The following is a 12538-nucleotide window of genomic DNA, read 5'->3' on the forward strand; positions in this document are numbered from 1 at the left end:
GGTTTTCAAAAATCACTTCTACTTTTTGAGTTAGAAAATTTTTAACTTAATCGGGATTTCTGGTGATTCTACAATTTCTTGGATTAAACTTAAAAATTTGTGGAAAATTGATTTCTTGGAATACAATCATGAAACCTTCATCAATCATCAACAAAACCATCGTCTTTTTAATGATAAAGTCCATTTTGAAAAATCACTTTTGGTTTTTGAGATATAATGTTTGTAATTCAAGCATCTTTTCTGATGATTTTTAAGGTTTTTGGATTGATTTTAATAACTTGTGTAAAATTGGTTTCTTGGAAATTAATTATAAATTTTTCACCAATCACCACTAAAAGCATTTCCTTTTTACTGGTGAAGTCGGTTTTCAAAAATCATTTCTACTTTTTGAGTTAGAAACTTTTTAACTTAATCGAGATTTCTGGTGATTCTACAATTTCTTGGATTAAACTTAAAAATTTGTGGAAAATCGATTTCTTGGAATACAATCATGAAACCTTCATCAATCATCAACAAAACCATCATCTTTTTAATGATAAAGTCCATTTTGAGAAATCACTTTTGGTTTTTGAGATATAATGTTTGTAATTCAAGCATCTTTTCTGATGATTTTTAAGGTTTTTGGATTGATTTTAATAACTTGTGTAAAATTGGTTTCTTGGAAATTAATAATAAAATTTTCACCAATCATCAATAAAAGCATTTCCTTTTTAATGGTGAAGTCGGTTTTCAAAAATCACTTCTACTTTTTGAGTTAGAAACTTTTTAACTTAATCGAGATTTCTGGTGATTCTAGAATTTCTTGGATTAAACTTAAAAATTTGTGGAAAATCGATTTCTTGGAATACAATCATGAAACCTTGATCAGTCATCAACAAAACCATCTTCTTTTCAATGATAAAATCAATTTTGAAAAATCATTTTTAGTTTTTGAGATATAATTTTTGTAATTCAACCGAGATTTCTGATAATTTTTAAGGTTTTTGGATTGATTTTAATAACTTGTGTAAAATTGGTTTCTTGGAAATTAATTATAAAATTTTCACCAATCACCAATAAAAGCATTTCCTTTTTAATGGTGAAGTCGGTTTTCAAAAATCACTTCTACTTTTTGAGTTAGAAAATTTTTAACTTAATCGGGATTTCTGGTGATTCTACAATTTCTTGGATTAAACTTAAAAATTTGTGGAAAATTGATTTCTTGGAATACAATCATGAAACCTTCATCAATCATCAACAAAACCATCGTCTTTTTAATGATAAAGTCCATTTTGAAAAATCACTTTTGGTTTTTGAGATATAATGTTTGTAATTCAAGCATCTTTTCTGATGATTTTTAAGGTTTTTGGATTGATTTTAATAACTTGTGTAAAATTGGTTTCTTGGAAATTAATTATAAATTTTTCACCAATCACCACTAAAAGCATTTCCTTTTTACTGGTGAAGTCGGTTTTCAAAAATCATTTCTACTTTTTGAGTTAGAAACTTTTTAACTTAATCGAGATTTCTGGTGATTCTACAATTTCTTGGATTAAACTTAAAAAATTGTGGAAAATCGATTTCTTGGAATACAATCATGAAACCTTCATCAATCATCAACAAAACCATCATCTTTTTAATGATAAAGTCTATTTTGAGAAATCACTTTTGGTTTTTGGGATATAATGTTTGTAATTCAAGCATCTTTTCTGATGATTTTTAAGGTTTTTGGATTGATTTTAATAACTTGTGTAAAATTGGTTTTTTGAAAATTAATTATAAAATTTTCACCAATCACCAATAAAAGCATTTCCTTTTTACTGGTGAAGTCGGTTTTCAAAAATCATTTCTACTTTTTGAGTTAGAAACTTTTTAACTTAATCGAGATTTCTGGTGATTCTACAATTTCTTGGATTAAACTTAAAAATTTGTGGAAAATCGATTTCTTGGAATACAATCATGAAACCTTCATCAATCATCAACAAAACCATCATCTTTTTAATGATAAAGTCCATTTTGAGAAATCACTTTTGGTTTTTGAGATATAATGTTTGTAATTCAAGCATCTTTTCTGATGATTTTTAAGGTTTTTGGATTGATTTTAATAACTTGTGTAAAATTGGTTTCTTGGAAATTAATTATAAATTTTTCACCAATCACCACTAAAAGCATTTCCTTTTTACTGGTGAAGTCGGTTTTCAAAAATCATTTCTACTTTTTGAGTTAGAAACTTTTTAACTTAATCGAGATTTCTGGTGATTCTACAATTTCTTGGATTAAACTTAAAAATTTGTGGAAAATCGATTTCTTGGAATACAATCATGAAACCTTCATCAATCATCAACAAAACCATCATCTTTTTAATGATAAAGTCCATTTTGAGAAATCACTTTTGGTTTTTGAGATATAATGTTTGTAATTCAAGCATCTTTTCTGATGATTTTTAAGGTTTTTGGATTGATTTTAATAACTTGTGTAAAATTGGTTTCTTGGAAATTAATAATAAAATTTTCACCAATCATCAATAAAAGCATTTCCTTTTTAATGGTGAAGTCGGTTTTCAAAAATCACTTCTACTTTTTGAGTTAGAAACTTTTTAACTTAATCGAGATTTCTGGTGATTCTAGAATTTCTTGGATTAAACTTAAAAATTTGTGGAAAATCGATTTCTTGGAATACAATCATGAAACCTTGATCAGTCATCAACAAAACCATCTTCTTTTCAATGATAAAATCAATTTTGAAAAATCATTTTTAGTTTTTGAGATATAATTTTTGTAATTCAACCGAGATTTCTGATAATTTTTATGGTTTTTGGATTGATTTTAATAACTTGTGTAAAATTGGTTTTTTGAAAATTAATAATAAAATTTTCACCAATCATCAATAAAAGCATTTCCTTTTTACTGGTGAAGTCGGTTTTCAAAAATCACTTCTACTTTTTGAGTTAGAAACTTTTTAACTTAATCGAGATTTCTGGTGATTCTACAATTTCTTGGATTAAACTTAAAAATTTGTGGAAAATCGATTTCTTGGAATACAATCATGAAACCTTCATCAATCATCAACAAAACCATCTTCTTTTCAATGATAAAATCAATTTTGAAAAATCATTTTTAGTTTTTGAGATATAATTTTTGTAATTCAACCGAAATTTCTGATAATTTTTATGGTTTTTGGATTGATTTTAATAACTTGTGTAAAATTGGTTTCTTGGAAATTAATTATAAAATTTTCACCAATCACCAATAAAAGCATTTCCTTTTTAATGGTGAAGTCGGTTTTCAAAAATCACTTCTACTTTTTGAGTTAGAAACTTTTTAACATAATCGAGATTTCTGGTGATTCTACAATTTCTTGGATTAAACTTAAAAATTTGTGGAAAATCGATTTCTTGGAATACAATCATGAAACCTTCATCAATCATCAACAAAACCATCTTCTTTTCAATGATAAAATCAATTTTGAAAAATCATTTTTAGTTTTTGAGATATAATTTTTGTAATTCAACCGAAATTTCTGATAATTTTTATGGTTTTTGGATTGATTTTAATAACTTGTGTAAAATTGGTTTCTTGGAAATTAATTATAAAATTTTCACCAATCACCAATAAAAGCATTTCCTTTTTAATGGTGAAGTCGGTTTTCAAAAATCACTTCTACTTTTTGAGTTAGAAACTTTTTAACATAATCGAGATTTCTGGTGATTCTACAATTTCTTGGATTAAACTTAAAAATTTGTGGAAAATCGATTTCTTGGAATACAATCATGAAACCTTCATCAATCATCAACAAAACCATCTTCTTTTCAATGATAAAATCAATTTTGAAAAATCATTTTTAGTTTTTGAGATATAATTTTTGTAATTCAACCGAAATTTCTGATAATTTTTATGGTTTTTGGATTGATTTTAATAACTTGTGTAAAATTGGTTTCTTGGAAATTAATTATAAAATTTTCACCAATCACCAATAAAAGCATTTCCTTTTTAATGGTGAAGTCGGTTTTCAAAAATCACTTCTACTTTTTGAGTTAGAAACTTTTTAACTTAATCGAGATTTCTGGTGATTCTACAATTTCTTGGATTAAACTTAAAAATTTGTGGAAAATCGATTTCTTGGAATACAATCATGAAACCTTCATCAATCATCAACAAAACCATCTTCTTTTCAATGATAAAATCAATTTTGAAAAATCATTTTTAGTTTTTGAGATATAATTTTTGTAATTCAACCGAAATTTCTGATAATTTTTATGGTTTTTGGATTGATTTTAATAACTTGTGTAAAATTGGTTTTTTGAAAATTAATAATAAAATTTTCACCAATCATCAATAAAAGCATTTCCTTTTTACTGGTGAAGTCGGTTTTCAAAAATCACTTCTACTTTTTGAGTTAGAAACTTTTTAACTTAATCGAGATTTCTGGTGATTCTACAATTTCTTGGATTAAACTTAAAAATTTGTGGAAAATCGATTTCTTGGAATACAATCATGAAACCTTCATCAATCATCAACAAAACCATCTTCTTTTCAATGATAAAATCAATTTTGAAAAATCATTTTTAGTTTTTGAGATATAATTTTTGTAATTCAACCGAGATTTCTGATAATTTTTATGGTTTTTGGATTGATTTTAATAACTTGTGTAAAATTGGTTTTTTGAAAATTAATAATAAAATTTTCACCAATCATCAATAAAAGCATTTCCTTTTTACTGGTGAAGTCGGTTTTCAAAAATCACTTCTACTTTTTGAGTTAGGAACTTTTTAACTTAATCGAGATTTCTGGTGATTCTACAATTTCTTGGATTAAACTTAAAAATTTTTGGAAAATTGATTTCTTGGAATACAATCATGAAACTTTCATCAATCATCAACAAAACCATCATCTTTTTAATGATAAAGTCCATTTTGAGAAATCACTTTTGGTTTTTGGGATATAATGTTTGTAATTCAAGCATCTTTTCTGATGATTTTTAAGGTTTTTGGATTGATTTTAATAACTTGTGTAAAATTGGTTTCTTGGAAATTAATTATAAAATTTTCACCAATCACCAATAAAAGCATTTCCTTTTTAATGGTGAAGTCGGTTTTCAAAAATCACTTCTACTTTTTGAGTTAGAAACTTTTTAACTTAATCGGGATTTCTGGTGATTCTACAATTTCTTGGATTAAACTTAAAAATTTGTAGAAAATCGATTTCTTGGAATACAATCATGAAACCTTGATCAATCATCAACAAAACCATCTTCTTTTCAATGATAAAATCAATTTTGAAAAATCATTTTTAGTTTTTGAGATATAATTTTTGTAATTCAACCGAGATTTCTGATAATTTTTATGGTTTTTGGATTGACTTTAATAACTTGTGTAAAATTGGTTTCTTGGAAATTAATTATAAAATTTTCACCAATCACCAATAAAAGCATTTACTTTTTAATGGTGAAGTCGGTTTTCAAAAATCACTTCTACTTTTTGAGTTAGAAAATTTTTAACTTAATCGGGATTTCTGGTGATTCTACAATTTCTTGGATTAAACTTAAAAATTTGTGGAAAATTGATTTCTTGGAATACAATCATGAAACCTTCATCAATCATCAACAAAACCATCGTCTTTTTAATGATAAAGTCCATTTTGAAAAATCACTTTTGGTTTTTGAGATATAATGTTTGTAATTCAAGCATCTTTTCTGATGATTTTTAAGGTTTTTGGATTGATTTTAATAACTTGTGTAAAATTGCTTTCTTGGAAATTAATTATAAATTTTTCACCAATCACCACTAAAAGCATTTCCTTTTTACTGGTGAAGTCGGTTTTCAAAAATCATTTCTACTTTTTGAGTTAGAAACTTTTTAACTTAATCGAGATTTCTGGTGATTCTACAATTTCTTGGATTAAACTTAAAAATTTGTGGAAAATCGATTTCTTGGAATACAATCATGAAACCTTCATCAATCATCAACAAAACCATCATCTTTTTAATGATAAAGTCCATTTTGAGAAATCACTTTTGGTTTTTGAGATATAATGTTTGTAATTCAAGCATCTTTTCTGATGATTTTTAAGGTTTTTGGATTGATTTTAATAACTTGTGTAAAATTGGTTTCTTGGAAATTAATTATAAAATTTTCACCAATCACCAATAAAAGCATTTCCTTTTTACTGGTGAAGTCGGTTTTCAAAAATCACTTCTACTTTTTGAGTTAGAAACTTTTTAACTTAATCGAGATTTCTGGTGATTCTACAATTTCTTGGATTAAACTTAAAAATTTGTGGAAAATCGATTTCTTGGAATACAATCATGACACCTTCATCAATCATCAATAAAACCATCATCTTTTTAATGATAAAGTCCATTTTGAGAAATCACTTTTGGTTTTTGAGATATAATGTTTGTAATTCAAGCATCTTTTCTGATGATTTTTAAAGTTTTTGGATTGATTTTAATAACTTGTGTAAAATTGGTTTCTTGGAAATTAATTATAAAATTTTCACCAATCACCAATAAAAGCATTTCCTTTTTACTGGTGAAGTCGGTTTTCAAAAATCATTTCTACTTTTTGAGTTAGAAACTTTTTAACTTAATCGAGATTTCTGGTGATTCTACAATTTCTTGGATTAAACTTAAAAATTTGTAGAAAATTGATTTCTTGGAATACAATCATGAAACCTTCATCAATCATCAACAAAACCATCTTCTTTTCAATGATAAAATCGATTTTGAAAAATCACTTTTGGTTTTTGAGATATAATTTAAGATATAAGATTTCTGGTAATTTGATACTTGATGTGCCAAATACATTGTTGGCAAAATATCCTTTGTTTTTTTTTATATTTTACTTAGGAACACAAACGAAAAACGTGAATGATAATTAAACGACAGATGTACGGCATATGTCGTCGTTTTATAAGCTTAGGGACCAACCGCCAAGAATTGTTCGTCGCATTGCATCACATCGAATGTAAATAACTTTTTCGGGGACGACTCTAACCGAAAAACACGTCGAGACGCGGTCGATTCAGTTTAAATAGTGTGAAATTAGTAACCGGTAACCGAAAATCGAGCAAAAGGAACCGCGAGAACGACGAAAAGAAAACCGTTCTCACGAAAATCACTCGTACAGATCCATTGTTGCCAAGGCTTCAGATTCAAAATTAAATTTTTTTTCCTCGTCTGTAATAGAATCCTTATTGACATTAGTCGTTTTATCATCGTTGAGATAAAGTCGGTTTATTTACAGTTTATTGCATCGTTTCGTTCAACTTCTTCGAGATCAAAAAATCATATATCTACAATCCCAATGATACAGATTTAAACATTTTTGTGGTGATGGCAAAAATTAATGCCCGTAATTACACGATCATTACAGCGCCGGTTATTTTATCCTTTTTATTCTTATTTCTTTATTTTTCGAGTCGAACAAGGAAAAATCAACTGCGATGTACTGTTATAACCATTAAGCTGCACCTCTCCGCGCTTCGTCCGTCCGGAGAGTCCAGAGACTCCGGAGAAAGGAGCTCTTTTGAAGAGAGAACGCGAACCCTCGAGTCCGTCTTCTTCTGCTTCTTGGTTTTGTACCAAAACGAGGCGCCATCTGCTTTGATATTGCTCTGTACGTTTACGACGCGAGAAAGGAAGTTCATAATCATCTAAAGATCCCAGAAGAACGGCCAGAACAGGAAAAGTAGGATTGTTATATCATTATTTTTTTTTATTTCTTAATCTTTTATCCAAATTGATGCTTAAATTAAATTCTTTTTTTTTACTTATTTTAAACTTTATGATTCCTCTTTTTGTGTAATCTTAAGCTTTGTGTTTCGAAAATCTTCTTGGTCTAATCTCACTGCTACTACCATCTGTAATCGCTTTATGGCACTAAATCACGCTGGACCCGCTTCATTCGTAAACATTTTATTGGATCAGTCCGCTTTTAAATATTCTTGGGGTTTAAACTTTGCCGAGTTTTATAACGAAAACTTTAAGTTTCTCTCGTGTCGATTTTATCGTGTATGTGCGTTCGAAAGTTTTTCCGTTCATTGTGTTCAACACGTACTTCGTGTATTACGTGATCATAAAACGTTTCGTGACTTACGCGTTTCTCTATAAAAATATATAAACTAAAAAAACGTTTGAAATTTCAATAAATAAAATTTCTTTCTCTTCTTTGTGAGAGGTGAAATTGTCAAACGATTTTTTTAACTCGGTATCTGATCGGAACGTTAGAAAATTAAATTATAATTTATAATAGGCCTCTCGTAGATTATAGGACGAGATTACTCGAATCACTTAATGGATAAAAGAAGTTATAATATTTTCTATGTCGCGTAACGTCTAAAAATAACGGACAGACTTTCCTGAGTGGCACTTGATGTAATTTCACGCTAAATATTTGTCCAATTAGCTCACGCATAAACAAATGTTTAACCACTTATCTCCTTCTTGGTCCTCGGGTGTGGATTTTTTAATTATTCGCGCCCATTCAAGTTTTCTTCTTGAACCGAAGAAAACCATACACGAAGGATGTTTACGTGTATCCCCGGGTATAGCAGGTTCGCCTACGCGTTTCAAGTTTCTTTCCATTCATAAAACGTGGCCTCTCAGGACGATCTCCTATAAGGAAGTAGTCGCCAATAAACCAAACCCTCCATTTTATTCTCTTAACGAGGGATAATTTAAACGATTATTTTTTTTATTATTAAAAAGTCTAAACAACATTATTCATCACAAATATCTAGATTCTATCAAAAGTTATCATGGTGCTAAGTAGATTTATGCCTCTGTAGTGGTTTGGTTCTTTTGAACATTTATGCTTGTTTTCCATGCGTTTGGTATTTTTTGCTCAGTTAAGATTTTGTTTATCAGCGATGTTATTAAAGTGTCTCCTCCATATTTTAGTAGTTCATCTTTTCTCTGTTATCTGACCAGACATTTACTTCTGTAGGCAGTACAAATGAGATTTTTTGCCCACGGAATTTTATTTAAATTATGGTTTGGATTCATTTTTCTGCTTCCTAGTGCCTCATTTGCTGCTTCGTTTATTTTATACTTGGGTTTATCCCAGTATGTCGTTTTCCCATGTTACTGGATTTGATACTGATTTGATTTTCTCGGTTAGCCTTTCAATCCATAAAGCCCTTTTTTCTCTTCCGGTAAGTTGGTAACTCGGATTATGTCAGAAGTGCTGTTGTTGGGAAAGATAAGATTGAAAATAACAAGAAATTCAAAAAATATATACAGGGTGATTCACATAAGAACCGACACAGAGCAGGGACATGTAGAGGACAATAAATTAAGATGATTTAACGCAACTTATCTCTATACCAAGTTGTACCTCTGAGGAGTTATAGGCCTTCAAAGTTGGGTCTTAAATTTTTAAAACATTGAATATCTTCGTAATACAATAAGCTAGAAAAACCAAATTTGGTATATATTACTACTTCATTTCATGTGGAATTTAATTCTAAAACTTTTTTTGCTCTTACTATTTTTTAAAAAACATTGTCGTTTTCATAAAAAACTCAAAAATCGTACGTAGTACGAAATTGTACGTAATTTGAGGAATAAACTGTTTATTATGAACTAAAAAGACATCATCCATAAACAGATTTGGTTTAGTTATAATGATTTTCTAGTGATAAAGAAAAAATCACCAAAATGTCAAAATTGAGTACTTTTGGTATTAAAATAGATCATAACTCGAAAATTAAAGGTGATGGAGAAAAGTTTATTTGAAATAAATTGTTTATTATGAACTAAAAAGACATCATCAATAAACAGATTTGGTTTAGTTATAATGATTTTCTAGTGATAAAGAAAAAATCACCAAAATGTCAAAATTGAGTACTTTTGGTATTAAAATAGATCATAACTCAAAAATTAAAGGTGATGGAGAAAAGTTTATTTGAAATAAATTGTTTATTATGAACTAAAAGGACATTACTCATAAACAGATTTGCTTTAGTTATAATGATTTTCTAGTGATAAAGAAAAAATCACCAAAATGTCAAAATTGAGTACTTTTGGTATTAAAATAGATCATAACTCGAAAATTAAAGGTGATGGAGGAAAGTTTATTTGAAATAAATTGTTTATTATGAACTAAAAGGACATTACTCATAAACAGATTTGGTTTAGTTATAATGATTTTCTAGTGATAAAGAAAAAATCACCAAAATGTCAAAATTGAGTACTTTTGGTATTAAAATAGATCATAACTCGAAAATTAAAGGTGATGGAGAAAAGTTTATTTGAAATAAATTGTTTATTATGAACTAAAAGGACATTACTCATAAACAGATTTGGTTTAGTTATAATGATTTTCTAGTGATAAAGAAAAAATCACCAAAATGTCAAAATTGAGTACTTTTGGTATTAAAATAGATCATAACTCGAAAATTAAAGGTGATGGAGGAAAGTTTATTTGAAATAAATTGTTTATTATGAACTAAAAGGACATTACTCATAAACAGATTTGGTTTAGTTATAATGATTTTCTAGTGATAAAGAAAAAATCACCAAAATGTCAAAATTGAGTACTTTTGGTATTAAAATAGATCATAACTCGAAAATTAAAGGTGATGGAGAAACGTTTATTTGAAATAAATTGTTTATTATGAACTAAAAGGACATTACTCATAAACAGATTTGGTTTAGTTATAATGATTTTCTAGTGATAAAGAAAAAATCACCAAAATGTCAAAATTGAGTACTTTTGGTATTAAAATAGATCATAACTCGAAAATTAAAGGTGATGGAGATAAGTTTTTTTGAAATAAATTGTTTATTATGAACTAAAAGGACATTACTCATAAACAGATTTGGTTTAGTTATAATGATTTTCTAGTGATAAAGAAAAAATCACCAAAATGTCAAAATTGAGTACTTTTGGTATTAAAATAGATCATAACTCGAAAATTAAAGGTGATGGAGAAAAATTTATTTGAAATAAATTGTTTATTATGAACTAAAATGACATTACTCATAAACAGATTTGGTTTAGTTATAATGATTTTCTAGTGATAAAGAAAAAATCACCAAAATGTCAAAATTGAGTACTTTTGGTATTAAAATAGATCATAACTCGAAAATTAGAGGTGATGGAGAAAAGTTTATTTGAAATAAATTGTTTATTATGAACTAAAAGGACATTACTCATAAACAGATTTGGTTTAGTTATAATGATTTTCTAGTGATGAAGAAAAAATCACCAAAATGTCAAAATTGAGTACTTTTGGTATTAAAATAGATCATAACTCGAAAATTAGAGGTGATGGAGAAAAGTTTATTTGAAATAAATTGTTTATTATGAACTAAAAGGACATTACTCATAAACAGATTTGGTTTAGTTATAATGATTTTCTAGTGATAAAGAAAAAATCACCAAAATGTCAAAATTGAGTACTTTTGGTATTAAAATAGATCATAACTCGAAAATTAAAGGTGATGGAGAAAAATTTATTTGAAATAAATTGTTTATTATGAACTAAAATGACATTACTCATAAACAGATTTGGTTTAGTTATAATGATTTTCTAGTGATAAAGAAAAAATCACCAAAATGTCAAAATTGAGTACTTTTGGTATTAAAATAGATCATAACTCGAAAATTAAAGATGATGGAGAAAAGTTTATTTGAAATAAATTGTTATTATGAACTAAAAGGACATTACTCATAAACAGATTTGGTTTAGTTATAATGATTTTCTAGTGATAAAGAAAAAATCACCAAAATGTCAAAATTGAGTACTTTTGGTATTAAAATAGATCATAACTCGAAAATTAAAGGTGATAGAGAAAAGTTTATTTGAAATAAATTGTTTATTATGAGCTAAAAGGACATTACTCATAAACAGATTTGGTTTAGTTATAATGATTTTCTAGTGATAAAGAAAAAATCACCAAAATGTCAAAATTGAGTACTTTTGGTATTAAAATAGATCATAACTCGAAAATTAAAGGTGATGGAGAAAAGTCTATTTGAAATAAATTGTTTATTATGAACTAAAAGGACATTACTCATAAACAGATTTGGTTTAGTTATAATGATTTTCTAGTGATAAAGAAAAAATCACCAAAATGTCAAAATTGAGTACTTTTGGTATTAAAATAGATCATAACTTGAAAATTAAAGGTGATGGAGAAAAGATGGAGAAGATGGATTTGTCAACTTTGACGTACAATTTCATAGCCGACTACTAAATTTTCTCTTATTTTAAGCAACACTACGAAATACGTGTCTTTAGTTATTTAATTTTTTTATGAAAACGACAAAGTTACCATCGCCCTTAATCAACCCTATGAAATGCCTCAATTGGGTTCAATTTGCTACTAATTAATACCCTTGGTACACTCATAACGTATACCAAATTTGGTTTTTCTAGCTTAATGTATTACGAAGATATTGAACTTTTTAAAAATTTAAAAGCCAACTTTGAAGGCCTATAACTCCTGAGGTGTACAACTTAGTATAGAGGTAAGTTGTGTTAAATCGTCTTAATTCATTGTCCTCTGTGTCGGTTCTTATGTGAATCACCCTGTATATTTAATGAAATTAATT

The 12538-nt window shown here is 27.5% G+C and overlaps 1 protein-coding gene across 4 annotated transcripts in view; it reads left to right on the plus strand.

Moving 5' to 3' along the window:
- The window catches only part of LOC111418463 (rolling pebbles), a 72994-nt gene that overhangs the window by 35735 nt on the left and 24721 nt on the right, over positions 1-12538 (plus strand). The gene's annotated exons all lie outside the window — the stretch shown is intronic.

Source organism: Onthophagus taurus, chromosome 10 (assembly GCF_036711975.1).
Source record: "Onthophagus taurus isolate NC chromosome 10, IU_Otau_3.0, whole genome shotgun sequence".
In the NCBI taxonomy this organism is placed as follows: domain Eukaryota; kingdom Metazoa; phylum Arthropoda; class Insecta; order Coleoptera; family Scarabaeidae; genus Onthophagus; species Onthophagus taurus.